At 41.6% G+C, this 18,155-nt stretch overlaps 1 long non-coding RNA gene across 1 annotated transcript in view; it reads left to right on the forward strand.

Annotated features, from left to right (window-relative positions):
- Positions 1–7,975, forward strand: part of LOC108448050 — a 17,175-nt gene extending 9,200 nt beyond the window's left edge. The window contains exons 2-3 of the long non-coding RNA XR_001863836.1: positions 4,902–5,092; positions 5,562–7,975. This is a non-coding gene — a long non-coding RNA (uncharacterized LOC108448050). The remainder of the gene's footprint in view (positions 1–4,901; positions 5,093–5,561) is intronic.
- The last annotated feature ends 10,180 nt before the right edge of the window (positions 7,976–18,155 follow it).

Consider the following 18,155-nt stretch of genomic DNA (forward strand, 5'->3'; position numbering starts at 1 on the left):
TTCCGCCTTCCTTCCTTCCTTCTGAATTCCTTCCGAATTCCTTCCGAATTCCTTCCTTCCTTCCGAATTCCTTCCGAATTCCTTCCTTCCGAATTCCTTCCTTCCTTCCGAATTCCTTCCTTCCTTCCTTCTCTGCAGATCAGTGCCAGGGTCTCTTTTCCTCTGCTCCCCACACTGACCCTCTTTGCTGGAGCAAGGATGGCACCATCCCCCAGCACATGGTTTCATACTGACCAGTATTGTCACATGCCTGACATGATGGTGTCCCACACAGAGGGAAAAAGGCATCTCAGCAGTCCCAAATCAGCTTTCTGCAAGTCTCATAATACCTGCTTCTTCAGTGAACCAGCTAAAGAGAAAGTGATATCAAGCCCAGCCAATACACTGAAATGACTGCAGCAGGAGAAACTACTACTCAGTTATTACCCAGATTATTATTTTTACCCTTTTTCTTTCTCTTTTCCCCATAAGCCTCAGCACCAATTTTACCCAGAATATGTTATGGAAAGGGAAGAGGGAAGTGGAAGGGGAAGGGGAAAGAAGAAGGCTGTTTTCTGGCTGTCAGGCAGAAGCATACCCAAGCTGGTCTTTTGGAATATTTTGGCCCAAAATGGACTCTTGTAAACATGTAGCTAAGGGACAAAAATGCATCTCCAGATAAGACATGGGTAGGCCTCTAAGAAGATATTGATCTCTGACCTAGGTTTAAACTGAAAGTGTTTACAATAGCACCAAAAACTCTTGAGAAAGTCACAAATGTTCTCATACAGTTGCTTCCACGATTGGATCCAAAGACCAAATCTATGACTGCTTATATTCTGCCCTCTAATTTGTTTTAAAACTGTCTATCAGTGGGTACATATGCAACCAACAAAGCATGACTGGTATGGTTGGCTGTTGGCCAGCATGCCACACTGTTAATTGTCCTCCAAATGAAAAAAAAAAAAAAGAAAACCCAGGTCTGCTTTTTCATTAAGTGTGCACCACTTAGGATTTACTGACAAAGAAGACAGAATACGCCAGAGAGAAATGCATTTCTAACTATGTCCACTGTGCTAAGACTTCTTCTTCCCCAGGAAAGGTTAAAGGATATTTTAAATGTTGTGAAGAAGATAATGTTTTTAAGTTGAATTAAATTTACAGAGGCATACACTGACTTTCTGTAAGGTTGGTCAATGGTCCTAAATAGTTCTGAGTCCAGATTTATGTTTATAATCTCTTGGCCCCAGTGTTATTGTGGGCTATTGATCATAAGCCAAATGAGGACAAGTTCCCACAGCAACTTAGTCTAAAGATGGTCTTTTTACTTCAGTGGGTTTGGTACACTTCAATGGGCTCAGGATGTTAGAAAGTGCCCTAGAAAATGTCTGTTGCAATGCAAATCTCTGAACTTATGTGATTTAAAAGGAAACAATGACACAAATGTGAAAGGGCAGAATAATTTTTCAAATTATTCTGCTTCCTCTCTCTGCTACAGGTTTCCTGAAGTATTTGGGCAAAACTGCTCATCAGCACTTAGAGTTCCCCCCTCCAAAATGTAGTACTTGCCATCTGCAGAGATGGGTTCTAAGAGAAGTAAGTGAGAAAAGTTCACAAAATGTGCTGAAACCCCCAGGTGACAGGGTTAGAAAAGTAATATTAGCTGCAGTCGCCTTATTTATTCTGCTCAAAGAATAAGGACCACATTTTTAAATTTTTTCAATTCATCTTTCTGTTTGAACAGACAATGTAAAACAGCAAATCTCAATCGTGTGCCTTCCTCACTTGGATTCTGTCTTTGCCCTCAATGGAAGGAAAAGTCCTGCAAATGTATTTGCATTTCATAAGAGCAACTCTCAACTTCTGTCGGCAGCCCCTAGAAGCCAGCACAGGGGTGCGGAGGGGAAGCGCGGGCGGGGAGCGCTGCTCTGTGCCCCTGCTGCGCTCCATGAAGAGAAAGGGTTTGCTTTTCTCCCTTTTCCTCCTGCCGAAGGAATCCCGGGGGTGGGCTGGGAAAGGAATCCTGATCACTGCTGGAACGGAGAGGGGGAGGAAGCTCATTCATTCACCACCCTCTGGGCCGGGCTCTTACTCGCCTATTCCTTAACCCATTGAGCCACGTGCTTTTCCTCTGTCTGCTGACCCAAATGGATTATTTTCTCCCTGGTCTTTGTGTCAGTTGGATGTGACATTGAAAACTATGGCTGGGATGATTTCCTCTACACCAGGCTTATGCACCCTACCTCCTCAGCCCCACTATCCTTTATGTCCCTGCAATGCCCTGCAGGTTTGTCCTGCACAGCCTGGAAATACTCGTTATATAGCACAAGGATAATACCCCATGTAAGATGCCCATCATATGATGCTCCACACATTTAGCGTAACTCTCAATGTAATTCTAGTATCAACCCAGCTGACCCCAACAACCCAGCTGACCTAGCAACAATCCTGGCTTAGAACTCTGCAAAGTCAATGGGGATTTTTAAACCTCACTTTCTTAGGAAAAAAAGGCTTGCACGGTCAGGCTGGTTTGGCACTAACTGTGTTCTTGTGGGTGTAAAAGACAGAGGTACCATTGCCACTCTACCCCACCTTCCTCCATCATCATGAGCATTTTCAGCTTAACCCAACAGAAGTGCACAATGTTCAAAGCTGTTCTTCTTCCTAAATGTTTCATGCAGAGATGCAAATGGCAGAAGAGACAGACCTTTCCAGTGCCCTCTCTGAGAAGGTAGCTAAAGGCCGCTTGTGCCCACCAAGAGATGCCAGAGAAGGTAATGAGAGGGAAAAATACCCCAACCCCCACATACACTCTGCTCATTCCTTGAGCCCTACTAGACACCACAGGATCCAGTCAGAAGACACAGTGCAATAGGAAATCAATTTTTGTAAATCTCAGTGCTAAAGAGCAACTTATTAGCTTTGCTTGCAGCAAGCGCATTTTCTGAAAAAAAAATAGTCAAACATTTTTTTGAGGATGACTATATCTTGCTGCATCTGTTTCGGGACAATCTGAAGCAGTCATACCACTCTTTTCTGATTCTGTTTATGTAGTTGCAACATTAATTGATGTTTATTGGCAAGACATCAGATTTCTCCCTATCTTGTACTGTTCTCTGAATCAAAACTCCAGCCAATCATTTTGCTTTAAATAAAATGTAATCACAAGCTAGAATTGATTTGTGGATAAGATTGCTAGACTGGGGGAAAAGATGTGGAGGTATTTCCCTGCGAATCAATTTCCACTGAACAAAATCTAAAGTCCAGTGTAAGTTCTACAGCAGCTGCAAACGGGATGGAGAGACACGAGCAGGAAGCCATTATGTAGATACCAAAGCAAGTTATTTAGGTTGGCACCTAACAGAAGTCTGGAGGACTGAGGGATGCGAGGGATGCATGCAGGAGAGCAGAATCATGACCTCTCCAGATGTTTTCATGCTAACAAAACCCAAATCCACTGGGCTTTTAAAGGTTGTCACACAGAAAGATGCTGGTGAAGGGAATGGTTTGGTTAATCAATATGTGCGCATTGTCCTCTTGCACTGGTAGTTGTTAGTTTCAGGTTTACAGGATCCTTTGACTCAGAATCAGTATGGAATCAGTATGTTACCTTTTAAACCACTTACACCAGTCTCAGATCTTATCGGTGCCGACATTTTACCATGGTCATCAGCAGCAGTGAACTTGGCCCGCTGTGTTTGTTATGACAGCTGTCCCTTATGGCTTTGAGACCTACATGTTCCTACTAACATCACAAAAACCTCTGTATCAGTCCTGATATTTTATGGGTTTGCTGGCATCAAGGTCACAACTAGGATCGTCAGTATCCAGTGTGCATTTTGGGATCTACAGCTGAAAACAATGTGCAAGGTGTTGGTAAGAATAATATGCTGTGCTGTCTGCCAGCAATCAGATTTATTAACCAAATTCAGCTTCAGCAGAAAGTATGAATTGTTTGGAACTCAACAGAATTCAGTGGAATAACTGGAATGGATGCCATTGCAACAAACATGAAATCTGTCCTATGTCTTTCTGTAGACTGCCCTGTTTAAACTTTAATTCAAAACTAATACCGGTATAACTCATGATTTTGGTGAAAAGATTTTTGAACTCCTCCATTCTACTGTCAAATTGTTGAACTGGATTTATGCACCAATCTTGAAATGGATCATTTGGCTAATGGTGAATTTTTCAAGAAAAGAACAGATTAATGAGCCAACTGGATCAGAAATGATTTTGATATACTTTCCTTTGACAGTCGCAGTGAGAGCAGCTCAGGTAGATGTCAAAAAGCATCTTTTGCTTTCTTTCATACCTGCTTTGTTGATAAGATTGGCTGTAAGGTACAACCTCCTTACTGGAGTATGGACTTACAGCATGGGGGGGTTTCTGTATTTCGGCTTGCTGTTTTACCTAATCATGTAAAATTAACTGTGGACAGCAAAATGGCCAGGGAGGCCCACCTGACTTGGGAGGCCACAGGAGGCAGGGCCCATTGTTGAGGCAGCACATATCGCCCCAGCAGTGGCTCCAACTTGTAGGACAAATGCAGCTCCTCCTGCTGCCCACAGGGAAGTCAAGTCAATGATGACAGTGACTCAGTATTACGTCTTCATGGGATACTTGTATTTGTGTGTCTCCAGACTGAATAAGGGAAAAATAAATCAAAACCAAATTTCAAGTTTGTTTTATAATACATAATTAGATGACAATGCACTCAAAACATTTGACAGTGTCACTGTTAGAAAGCAAAAGCCTAGGTAGCCTTCCAGTCCTACTAAGTTGTTTCAAGTTGATCAAGATCTCTTTTTGTTACACAGCAAAACTCCTTTTTGAAAGTCCTGCAGAAATTTTTTGCTGCCTTTTTCTGTTGCCTTTTAACTATTTACATATCCCATCTCTCTTCTCTGACTGTCTTTTAGCTGATTATTTCCACTTGTGTTGGTCATATTCACCCTACAGTCTGATGCTGCAACCATCTAGGCAGACATATCATTTGATGTACTGGAGTTTCTCCATTGACGTTCTCCAAGCTAATGGGAATAAATTAAGTTCATGCAAGAGCTTTACATGATCCAGATTCAAAATACGCCCAAGTGCAATCAATGCCTCTGTGAGTATTTGATCCTTTTATTTCAACATGGGTAATCCTACATCTTGTTTGTGATTCTGTTTTGTCTGTTTTGAATTGTGTTGCTATTATTCTGTTATCATAAGTAAATTGCCATTATCTCCTAATCATCTTGGATTATCAGCTTCTCTTTAACCTCCCTTCCCTAAGAGCCTGGAAAAGAACTGGGGGGTGGGTTGAAGGGAAAGATGGTCCTATGTCTGACCATCTAGTCACAAAAAAATTTCCCTAAAGTCCAGTTTGATTACCATAATAGTGAGGCTGGGTTGTTTTGAATTTTTAATTATTTATTACAGTCTTCAGAGTGTGGCAATGTGACTGACCTATTGCTTTTTAATTATTTTGGTTGCTTTTGACACTATTAACCATGACATCTTGCTGATCCAGCTACATTATTCTTTTAGTTTTAGCACCGAGATCATTCAATGTCTCTGTCCATCTCTGTCAACAGAAAGTCAGCCTCTTCTTAAAAGATCACTTTGTCTGATGGTGTCTGCTGGAAAAGATGATTAAATCCTCACCTCCAACTTGTAGGTATGAATTTGGGTTAGATTTTTGTCTCTTCTGGCACTGTGTAGATTTCTGGCTCCAATAAAACAATAATATCCTAGCATTGTTCTAATCTTGCTTCAACATGAAAAGGAACACGTAATAATTTCAATAAAGGGATGTCAGCAAGACAAGCTTTTATTAGCAGTCCCATGCCTATTACAAAAGCTCACTATCTTTTCTCCATTTAGTGACTGGAGGAGGGAGAGTTTCAAAAGGAGGCAGATTCCCCAGTTACTCCTGGAAACCCCTGAGAGATCAGTGCCCTCCCTACTTGCCCACTACTCCCTATTGTCTGTCATTATCTGCATGTCTTGCACTCCTGTTTTGCCTGGTTCTAAGGTTGTTATTACCTCCATCTACAAATACCATTTGTAAAATGGTAAAATGCAATGCACTTTACACTTTACAACTTCTATCAACCAAGTGTAAAAAAGGAAGGAGCTGGAAGAAACTGGGCTGTGCTGGTGGGGTAGAACAAGCTGTGAAAAATCACCTCCATTTCCACAGCCAACCACTGAAAATGAAAGCTAGAACATGAAGCTTCCCTCTGGGACTGTGTGGGTGAGTCTGAATTCATGAGGCCTCTCCTCATCTCTGCTTCACACAGAGCCAGCACCTGGTCACAGAACCTGGACCAGGTTTCAGTCAGCCATTGCTGTGTCTTCATTTATAATCATGGAATCATTTAGGTTGGAGAAGACCAAAGACCAAAAATTAAATCTAAAACTTGTCCTTTCAGATTGTATGGCTTTACAGTCTAATAAAAGAAGAAGGGAAATGTTGGAAAGAGGAAAAGGTGAAAAACCATACGGGTGAATATAAGCCCCAGAAAACACAGATCTCCACAAAGCCTTTGGGGTGGGACTTATCTAACCAAAAAGTAATCCTTCTCCTCAAGTAGTAGTAGATAAGAGGAATCATGCCCTAAAAGTGCATATATTTTCTGCCAGGAGAAGCAGCCAGTAAGTACCATCTCAGAGGAAAAAGCATTCCTTTGCAGACACTGAAGGGAGAGATGACAGGAAGGTGCTGCTGTCAGCTCTGAATGCAGGCTTTGAAGAAGCAACATCTGGGGCAGAGAACAGTTCTTGGGGGAAACAAACATTCCCTAATTGTGTTTTCTTGTTGTTGGGCAGAACCCCTTTAGCCAGTGCGATGCTCCCATTCCCACATCTATTGTGGTTCCTGCCATGCATTGGGTACCCCCACTCTGCACTGCCCTGCACCACAGGGCTGTGGACTTGCCTTGGCAGAGTGAACACGAGTTCAGAATTTGCCTGTTTTCTGCAAAATTTTGGTTAACATCTTTCACAATATTTTTTTCATCAATGTTCAAAATGCTGGGTTCTTAACCTGGTGGAACCTTCTGATTTATTCTTTTTTGAAGGACACCCATTTAGCCCTAAAAACATTCCTTTTAAAGCTGAACAGTTTTTTAGAAACACCTCTTCCTTCCCCAGCAGACGGTGCCTGAAACCTGGCTGAGCCATGTATCTGCATCATGTAAAGGCAGTGACAGGACATAAAAAAAGTCCCCTCAGACATAAAACACTGCTGAGCTGTTTTATGCATTGACAATATTAATGATTGTGGCAGGCCTAAATCCTAATTTCTTTAAGAACATCGGTGTCTCAAACTGATTTTCTGTGGCTCTTCTCTGACAATGGGGAAGTAGATTTTGAATTTTCCCTTTCCTAAATGTACTTCCATGTCCTTGTACCACTACATTTCATCGCTGCCAGCTCCATGTGTCTGCTGTTCCGCCAGAGGAAGCATGTTAAATGAACCCTCAAACTTGACAACTGTGGAAGGAAACCAAGACACGAATGATATCTAACATGGTTAGAGCACTGATACCACTATTTAACAGTGGAGAATTAGTGAAGTTATTGATAAATCATTTTGAAGTGTGTTTTAAGCCACTTCCCATTTGTGTATGGTGATTGCTTATAAAACATCAGCATCAGTGATTGCTGGAGTCTTTACTTGTAATGCCATCTCCACACTACAAAATATCATTTTTGTTCCATCTGAACTAAAACTTGATGAGCAGTCAAGAATAGAAAAGAGAAAAGCATTATATCCCACTTAGCCAAAACGCACAGAATACCAAATTTTGTCTTATAAACAATGCGTGTTCCTAATCTAACTGGATCACAACTTCAGCTGCTACAAATGAAAAGCTATCACATTTCATCACCACTTAATGAACTCCAAACTTGCACTGGTTTTGCTTCCAGCCCCTGTACAGAATCCCGTGGACCTCTGTATGTGGACAGATTATGGTACGTAGTCCCAAGCACTTATTTTGTCTTTTATGCTTCTGTCTAATATAAAAATATATTGAATGCATAAATATCTCATAAAAGATGTTGGTTCCTTTTTTCCTTGGCTTTGTTAGTTTATAGTAAAAGAACCTGCTCCAAAGCAGGGAATTGCCTTTGGAAATTATATCCTATAGAACATAATACTGATAACTGAGTAACGTGCATTTCTCATATATTCATACACCAAGAAGAATAGGAAGGCAGAGTGGAAAACAAGAGGGAGCAGTGTTAATGACAACACCAAAGCAGTAAAGCAAAAAAGGGAAGAAGCATCCGGGAAACTGTTCTGTGCTGTGCTATCATTACCAGATATAAAACAATTTCCCAATGTGAGGCTCACAAAGAAATTGGTAGCACTTGACCCACATAGTTCTTTCCACAAATCTGTATGAGCTTATGTGGCATTTTTCAAAACCAGTTTTAAAAGAGAGGTATTTATAAGTCTTCTTATATCTAATTCCAGAAGGTTAGGGCAGCACACAAATTCTCAGTTTGTTAGTGATGAGTCCTTTTTATTATCAAAATTTCCAAACTATGTAAAGATTTGACTGAATGCTAAAATCACACTATAATCTTGCCAGATCTGTATAAACACTCTTCTCCTGTTGGACTGCTCTCTTCTAAGGAAGCTTCCTGCAGCAGTTCTTTTTTTGATTGTGAATACACACACACACACACATTCCCTCAGAAACAACTAAATCTGAATCCATTTGCAACATCCAAATATTAGCTGTTAATATTTATACAGAAGAAGGAAAAAAAACTATTGAAGTTGCTTCTACTAAGTTCCTTGCAGGTCTTTTCGTTATGGGAATTCATAGAAGATGCAAACTATTCCAGATCTGGCTGAAATACAATGGTTTTATTAAAATCCAAGGAAAAAAAAAACCACGGCCCCAATCAAGCCCACGGGAATATTTTCCATTGGCTGTGCTATGCCAGGACTTCAAATGGGTATTTAACCTGGCGAAGAAATGAGTAGAGACGATTGCAGGATTTCCTCTCGTTTGAACGTTCTCATTAGATGAGGCCTCGGTGACCCCTGGGTTGATGGGTTGTTTCAATGTTTAATTGCTTTGACCTTCAGGGAGTTTCTTTTCATGTCCAACATAACCTTAGGTTTTTTTAGTTTAATGTGACAAATTACTTCATAAAAACAGCCCTGGATATTTTCATTAATTCTGGACAAATTGTGTTACACATAAAAGATGTCTTTTTCACAGATGCTGTAACCATGCCAAATAGTATCGTAATTGTTCCTTTTTAGCTACTTTGGTATATGTCGGTATGTATTTCGAGTAATTGGTGCGATTCAGGAGAGTATATAAATGATGACGTAATTCTAAGGGTAGGATCACAAAAAACCACACAATTTTGACCCCCTACTCCGTAAACTAAACCTTCCCAAGTGTCACATTTTCTGAAAATTATTCACTTCTTTTCTTCTGAGAAGGGAGCACAGTTCCTTCCCAATTGCCACTGCAACTCTGACAGAGACACGGATGAAGCAGTGGTGGTGATGTAGAAAAGGTGTTGGATCTTTCCAAATGAGCCCTGTCCAGCTGGGATCTTCATCTTCCACATCTCTGAGACCCTGCAGAGTGGTCCAGCTGCTCTGGAGCTCTGGAAGTGCCACCACTGGCTGCTTTCCACAAAGTCAGGTGTCAACTTCCCTAGGCACACTTGGGCCAAAGCATGTCAATGAAAGCATTTCAGAGTCAAAGCACACAAGCCTGTGGATTTCAGGTTTTCCTGAAATTTCCTGATTTTCGCCTCTAAACAAACAGCATGGAGTTGCATGTGAAACTGCCAGGTACTGCACAGTGTTCCTCCACTGCCTCCACCAGGCTAGCACTCCTGTGGAGGGAGAAGGCCCTGTTCCCTCATGGTAAATCCAGTATAGTCAAATTTCCACCTGCTGCAGACTGGCCTCTTGGTTGACACAAAGTGCGCTTATGCCAGCCTGTCCATATGGAAATGAGACGCTTAGCTGCGTGCCTCACACATGCAGATCCCCATTTGCAAATGTCACCTGTGAAAGACAGAGGCCACTCCAGAAAGTACAAAGCTCGGGATTGTTTAGGCAGAATGGAAAATGACACCCCGGCATTTACAATGGGATTTTTATTATCGATGTCACAGATATGATACTTGCTACTGACATGCTTGAATTAGAAGAGACAAAGTAAACTGTTAGAAAGAAGAGGCCATTGAACTAAATACAAGTGTAACCTGCGCGCTTATATTGCAGCATTCGATTTCCTCTTAAGTCTCGGGAAGCGGGGGCAGACAGCAAAGGGGAGACCTGTGTTTCAGCTGAAATCTCTTGTGTCTACACAGGAGAGTAGGGCCTCTCCAAAAAGCAGACAAAGAGCCAGGAGCAGGCAGTTGTGAGAGGTTTCGTTACAGGAGATGGAGTTTGCAATTCCTGCTAGCCTCCATCCCAGTGCAGACCTCTGCAAAGCTGCAAGTAAGGAAAGTCAAAAATACTGCAGTTGGAAACATTCCTAAGCACTGAGCAGCTAATGACATGTCATGGTCAAAAGCTGCATTTGTTATGTCCTAAGCATACCGCTGCTGACACAGGTTTGGGATCTCTGGATTTATAAGATGAACAAGTGGTCATCCCATGCCCCAGAGCTTGAAACTGGCTATAAAGAATCAAGGAGCTTTCTTTCCTTGGAGAGTTTAGGATGGGAGCTGGGCTGAGAAACCAGGAGATCCAGTTGGTGCTCACATGCTCATTTGCTTTGGAAAGACAAAGTAACTGGTGCTGTGTGGTGAAAATGAAAGAACAGTGAAGTTTCTGAACGTCACCCAAAGAGAAATGTCACTGGTCACTCTAAGCTTTGCAGAAACTGCTTGTTATAGCAGTAAAGTAAGGGCTGAGTAGGTTTCATCTCTAGTGGTTCTTTTCTCTTTTAAGGAAATAAAAGTATTTTTAAAGCATTTCTAGTATTGATTGCAGAAGACTCTGTGTTAAGTGCTTCATTCCCCAAGAAGTTTGGCCCCTGAGGGCTTTTAGGATCATAGCTCAAAGGATTGAATCTGTGGCAGACAAACACAGATAGATTATGAGATGTCTTAGAAGGCAAAAAATCTGGTCCCTCCTTCTGCAAAACTGTGTACAACTGGAAGAGTGCAGCTGAATTATCCATACTAAAACCTCAGTGTCTTCATCCCACTCAAAGAGCCTCTCTAAACACAGTGCTGTCAGGAATAAGAAAGAACAGAAAAATAAGCCACTGTGTGATTCAAATATTCCTAAGTGGTCACTGAAACACCCTCCTCTTGGCCACAAGACCGCATTCTTCAACTCTGTTTGCTGCACTATGAAACACATGAGGTCATTTTTAGCACAAGCCTTATGAATAGAGACTGGAATTTTCTACAAGGTCTTCTTTTCTTATCCCCCATTTCTCCCCCCTTTAAAAACAACTCCCAGTCTGCCAGTACAAGAGGGTTCACTGTCTGGGAATTCCCTGCCCATGATACCTATAGCCTTAGAGGGGACCTGGTGGCCCCTGCTGGGTCTGCAGAACCGTTTGCCAGTTTACCTGGGAGCAACCTGATCTCCTCCTCCTGCCACCCTGCCTGGTATCATCTAGCAACAGCAAGAGGCTAAGAAACATCAGGAATAACAGATCAAATTTTCCTCTAAAGCCAAAGTTTTATGTTAAGGAGGAGTAGTGAATGATACATTGCAGGTATTTATAGCAATTAGATGCTGCCTGTAAGAACATGAGCTTGTCAGGAGGAGCAGGGACTGAAAGGCATGCAGACAGCTGCTTGATGAAGTGGTGTTCACTCGATGAAATCTGTACTCTCAGCATTTTTAAACAAAAAGCAGCTCCTTTTAGGTGAGACCTTTAACACTCAGTCTGGAAGGAGAACATTAAAGGACTCTGGCACAGGCATCTCCCAATGCTTTGTATTTGAAACTTAGAGCTACCATTTTCTATTGTTTTCAGCCTCGATTTAGGATCTTCATTACTTCTCTAAGTGAAAGAAGAACCTGTCCCTTAACAACTACCTCTGCTATTTTGCCTTTTGCATGATTATGCAGTGTATGCCAAACACAGCACAGAAGAGCAGCCCATACATGTGAGTTACCGGCCAGCCGACCAGCAGTGCCTTGTCATGCTGGGTAGAGACTTCTGTGTCCAACTACTTCTCACTTCAGCAAGGAAGAAGGGTGAGTCTTTCAGGTCCCCAGGGGCACTCTGCCACACCCAGGGTACATCCCAGTCAATATGAAACCACAAAACCTATTCATTGGAATCAATGTCAATTCCACTAAAATATTATGAATGAAAAAACACTTTAGATTGAGAATTCCTTGTGTTGATTCTGCATTTTTAAATAAATAAACCAACTCTTAATTATTCAAATTATGTACACTTACTGAAATTTAGGTTTTTCTGACAGTATTGCATAGGAACACACTAGCCTGGAATAAATAAAAACTAGAAGCCTTAGGCCCAGTCCTTAAATCCATTCTGACATGGGTGGCAGCAGAAGGCTAGGGCTACTTCTCCGAATGCAAACAGCACTTGCTGTTCTGTGTTTCATTCTTCCAGCAGCTCCCTGAAATGAAGTCCTGCTGGAGCAAGAAGGAAGCCTTAGCTAGAGAGCGCGCCCCAGCTGGCATATATTTTGCAAGTTTTGCATACCATTATGAGGACTCAAATTGAGCTCTCCTGCAGTAGCACAGAACAGGGAACTCCAGAGTAGGAAAAAAACCCCACATTTAGATTCACCCAGATTTATATCCTTTGATCAAAAGCTGCCCCTTGTGCTTATGAGAATCTCATGTAAATATCTGCAAAGTTACTCCTTTATCTGCTTTCACATTTCTTTCCAGAGAAACCTTTGCCATGTTATCTGCAGCAACCGTGGTTTCTTGGGCTGCTGAAATCATGGCTCATACTGCTGAATATTAGTATCTCATTATCTTTTTTCTTGTTAGGGATGTATCTACCCCTTGTTTCAGAGGCTGTGACCATATTTTATCCCTTACTTTTGCAATACCTATAAAATGGGGTCCTGCTGCATAACTAGTCTCCAATCTGCCATGATAATGGAAAGAATTCTTTTATTGCCACAATGTTTTACTTAGCTACATCTTTCAAAGAACACTGCCAAGGTTGGTCCAAAGTTTAAATCTCACAGAAGCAGACTTTTACAAACATATGTCTGAATAGAAACGTTGCCATTGATTTTTTTAATTGCAAATGAAAACAGTAGTATTTGATGAAATAACCATTCCCCTGAACTTTCCGCCCTAAGCCTGAAAACCTAAAAGTGAAAGTGACTCAAACACAGGCAAACCTGACTTCATTGATTTCTATTGTCCACGGTGAGAAAACACAACCAGTAAACAAAGCAGAAAGAGTGACAAGTAAATTGGATTTTTAAAAATTCTTTCACTTTTAATAATGTTAAGGTGGGATTTGTAACACGGGTAAAGGCATTTGTTTGTTTTCAACATAGGAGCTGTAAGGTGACAGTGTCCCTTTAAATGCCTTCCCATTGTAATTTATTTGCTTCAGGGATGACGGCAGAGAAGTTCACACTGGAAATACTTGCAGCTCCTGAAGAAGTTAAATTTCCACAAGTTTCACTACCTTCTTCAGAGAGAGCTTTTTCTTTCAAGTCATCCCAAAGCAAGTGTCTTCCCCCACACATTTCTCCTTCTGTGGGAGATGGGACCCCAACACATCCCAACAGGGTGCTTGTGCACACCCTGACTCTCCCACCAAGGGAGGAAAAAGAATATTCAGGCAGCTCAGGTGGGGCTGGGCAAGATGCAGGGTTTCACATCCAAAGATGAAAGGCCAGAGGCTTTCGTGTCACGGCCTTCACAGGGCAGAGTAGCTGGTGGGGAAATAGACTTTCCCCTTCCTGCAAGCCAAGGAAAATTCTGGCGAGTCTTGATGGTAATTTGGCCCTCATTTTTCTCAGACCCAGCTTCTTTGGAAATCTGTCGAGTTTTGCCCAAGAGGAACCAAGACAAAGCAGAGCAAGGATGTCAGGATCTGGCATGCTGTGGGGAGCCATGACAATGACTTCAGCTGATCAAAACTGCCACTGTGGGATGCAAATTCCTGTACCAAACTGAAAGTTGGAATCCTGTGCAAATTCTTCATTTTGCATATTATCACATTAAATAATGTTTCCATAAAAATGTGAGGCTTTTCTATTTCAGAATTGTTCATGCCATAAATGCCTGAATAAAGCAACAGCAAAAGTCTCTAAACAGAGGAAAGCAACAGCCTTTGCTTCCACTCATCAGCTTGTCTGGATAAAAATCACCTTTCCTGTTTAGTGTTTGTCTTCCAGACTTTCAAGTGTAAAAATTCAAGCAAAAAAAATTGCTGTGTAGCAGCTGGCCCATTTAAGGAGGTGATACATATTATTCAAGTGATTACACGAATGGCTAAAAGTGTTGCATTATTCCCTATTTTCATTTGTGCAGCATAGCTGTGGCATGGTGATGAACTATGTCAACCAGGAACCTTGGCTGCCTTCTAATGGAGAAAGCCCCTCAAAGATCTTTGATGTGACAACGAAACTGGGAAATATTACTGACTCACAGCCTTTAAGCAATCAAGAAGTGATCAAAGCAGTGACTCAAGAATTCAAGGGAAAAATTACATGCTCAGGGAAATGAGGAAAGCTTATTACCTACTGATATTCAATAGAACAGGCAACTGAAAGTCTAATTTTGTGAAATATGCTTTTAATTGGTATTCACCGACTTATTGTATATTACTTATGTAAAAAGGAGCTTTTAATTCCAAAAAAAATTAATGGCTCAAAATTCTAGTCATGATAGTGTGGGGTGGAAACACTTAGTCTCATTTCAGCTGTGTCCTACTCCGATATAAAATGCAGGGCAGGGGTCTTCAGAGTTCACCTTTGTAACCTCAGCCCGGGAGCCATCAGACTTGCACAGAGTTCTCCTCTGTCAGAGAGCGAAGGGTTGGTGAGGGCATCTGAGCATCATTCTGTGAAGTGCCTGTACCTGCAAATTAGGCAGGGGCAAAGCACAAAACGTCCAGCTCTGCGAGTAGCAGCATACTCCCCACCCAGTGCCTGGGGACAGCCTGGGATATGAAGGGAAGATAGCTGAAAGCACCCTGGGTTTGGGGAGAATAAAGTGCAGCTCCCTTGAGCTACCCTGTGCCACGTATCCCAGCCCATTGCACTCTACCAGCTTTGGCCTGGGGTTTGATATGAAGGCATGCCTGCTTTCTGGAGAGTCTCAGGTCCCTACAGTGTGGCAAGGAGGGGGAAGATGGGGTATAAAACAAAAGGCAAAGCACTTTTCTCAAACACAGAAGTGCACCGGGGGAAGCTCCTGTCAACTGTCCAAAGTCAGATGGAATCACCATATTTCCCACTTTCCTACTATGGCTGTGCCATCACTGAAGTTGGGATGGCCATGGGTCCTTGCCCCTGCCCAGGAGCTCACGTGTACAGAGTCTGTCACCCAGCCTGAAGACTGATGGCAAGGGGACAAGTTATAGAGCTGTGGCCATTCAGTGCTAGTGAGACAAGGAGAAGTTTCCTTCCCAGGCAGGTTAGAGATGGGACAGGGGAAATTCCTTTCATCTGATCAGCATACTTTTGCTTTTGCTGAGAACACCCATTTATTTGCTTGGTGAACCATTCACTCACATTAGCTACATGTAATTTTCTTACACCTCAACAGAAAGACTATCAACTAACTGGTTTTCTGACTGCCCATTGATTGGTTGTCAGGCATCTCCATATGCAAAACTCTTTGATGATGCCAGTGATCAGGTAAAAATTGAAGCTACTTGTCTTGATGTTACATTCTATTCCCCCTAGACTCTACTTTTTAAAAGATCTCAAATGCTGCAAAACTAGAATTGTACATTTTTAGAGAACGCTGAGAGGATGATCCATGCTGACAGGCATTCACTTGCTATCTGCCACAGGTAGCCCAGCATTAAGTGCTTCAGGGCACTGAAAGGATTTGATCTAATCTTATATTAGAAGAAGCACCCAACATTGTACATTCTCTTTTCCAACACAGACATTTATGTACAGCCTAAGGGCCCAATCCTGCTCCTCTTGAAATCAGTTCGAGTTTTTGCCTTTGCTTCAGCAGCAGAGAGGGAAGGAGCAACTTTTGTAAGAGCATTAATGATGGCTGTCCCTTCAGTCTTTCCATCCTAATCACTGTTTAATGGGAGACACAACAGGGCTGGAAACACTACCTCTGTAATTAGAGCAACCTGCCTTCCAGCTTTTTTTCTGTCAGGTAACTTCTCTTCCATTGCTCTTCCTAGCTAAAAATCTGAAATTCATGCATTGACTGATAATCTGGATTAAGGAAAGGAGAGGCTCTTTCAGCAGAGACAGAGCTGTACGAACATCAAAAGATTCAGGGTTCTTCTGTAATAAAAACAAACTCATTAACTGCATTAGAAGGACATGTACACAGCATGCAAATACTCTCAAAAACTAAACACTTCTTGTAAGCAGCTGATGAATTGTGCTTATTGAAACAAAGCCTGAATACAGAAGCCAATGACTAAGACTTAAGAATGCTTTTCATTTTCTTTCCCATCTTGTTAGCCAGTAAAATGCATTTATTGTATCCTATCATCGCCATTCATTGTAGCACTTCGGACTTTAAACCAAGAAGATATGCTGCAGATACTATGCATAGCTGCATAACTGGAAAACGTGAGGACTTAGCTGAATGCAGGTTTTCTCTGCCTGATCTTTGCTAATATAAATGTTGGAACACTCACACAACAAACCCAGGGACTGATATCGCAGTGTTCATGCTGGTGATCCTTTCTCTTGCAAACAACACAAATCCTTAGAAACTGGCTTCTAGCTGCTTGCAAGAAGCACTCATCTTTTTCTATAGCCTGGAACTACAGGACTGGGGTCAAAAATATTGAATTAAAAGAAAATACTGACCAAAATTAAGGACTGCAGCAAACGCTTTTAATAGCTTCAAACACAGAGATAAAAACATGTATAAGTTTGAAGAAACATCCAAAAAGGTTTGTTTTCATATCACTTTATCCATTCCTGGCTGGCTGTAAGCAGCAGAGCCTGATCCAGCTAGGTCTTATTCACGTAGGTAATCCCTTTGACCTTAGTCATAAAAACATTATTCTAGCTCAAGATAATCTCCAAGTATCAATCTGAACTGATGTCTGTGCTCTTGAACACAAATGTACATTTTTCATTTCTTCCATCTCAGATCTGTAATGCTAAGCAGGCTGTCTTAACATAACATTTTGTTTAAAAAAAAAAAAAACAAGCATATCCCACCAGAACTGACTTTTAAAAAGAAAAAATCCAGGTGGCTCAATTTGGAAAGAAACTTTGGATTTGTTGTAGTTCTCTTTCCGTGTGCTTTTTTTTCCGAAAGGCAGACATTCATACACATATAATTCCCTCTTCTTGTCACTGGGCTTCTGGGTCAGTGAACATTCCTTTGCTGTAGTGTTTTTCAGATGAAACTCCAAAAGAAACACTGTCCTCAATGATGGGTCGGATACAGAAGAGGAGGATGGGCAAATATTCTAAGATTGGCCTGGATTCTTGCCAGGAGCAGAAGAAAAGAGCCTTTGTGTTTGGACATCTGAAGGCCAGGCATAAACATGTTAGCCGATACTTAACACCCAAAGCCAGAGCCAGAACCGTTAGACACCCTGAATAATCCCCACTAGGCCTCCTTTGGGTTTCAACTGCCCATTACAATGGGGCAGCCTCCTCCAATTACCAAATGTGTTTCTTCTAAAAACATCCTTACAGGAACTCCCAAAATAGCAGCGATTAAAAGCAAACAGCCTGTAATTCATTGACATATGCAAACCTTTTAATGTTTTGCAGGAGACAAGTTGCAACTTTTTGTACCTACAAGACTATTTATGCATTTTTAATAATTACCCTTGTATATTATGTGATACAATTCCTTTAGGCATTTAGTTAAGAGAAGCAACAGAATTCACATTCAAAAGAAACTGTTAGTTTTGCTGCAAGAAGCACAGCTAATTTATGTAGTGAATTTTTTATACATTTTTCCCCTGATTTCTCTTCCCTGCTGTCCTCTTTTGCCTTTCTTCTTCACTACATTAAGAAATTCTGGTGTGCCTGCAGCAACATCCACT

This window comes from Corvus brachyrhynchos, unplaced genomic scaffold (assembly GCF_000691975.1).
Source record: "Corvus brachyrhynchos isolate BGI_N302 unplaced genomic scaffold, ASM69197v1 scaffold14, whole genome shotgun sequence".
Taxonomy (NCBI): Eukaryota; Metazoa; Chordata; class Aves; order Passeriformes; family Corvidae; genus Corvus; species Corvus brachyrhynchos.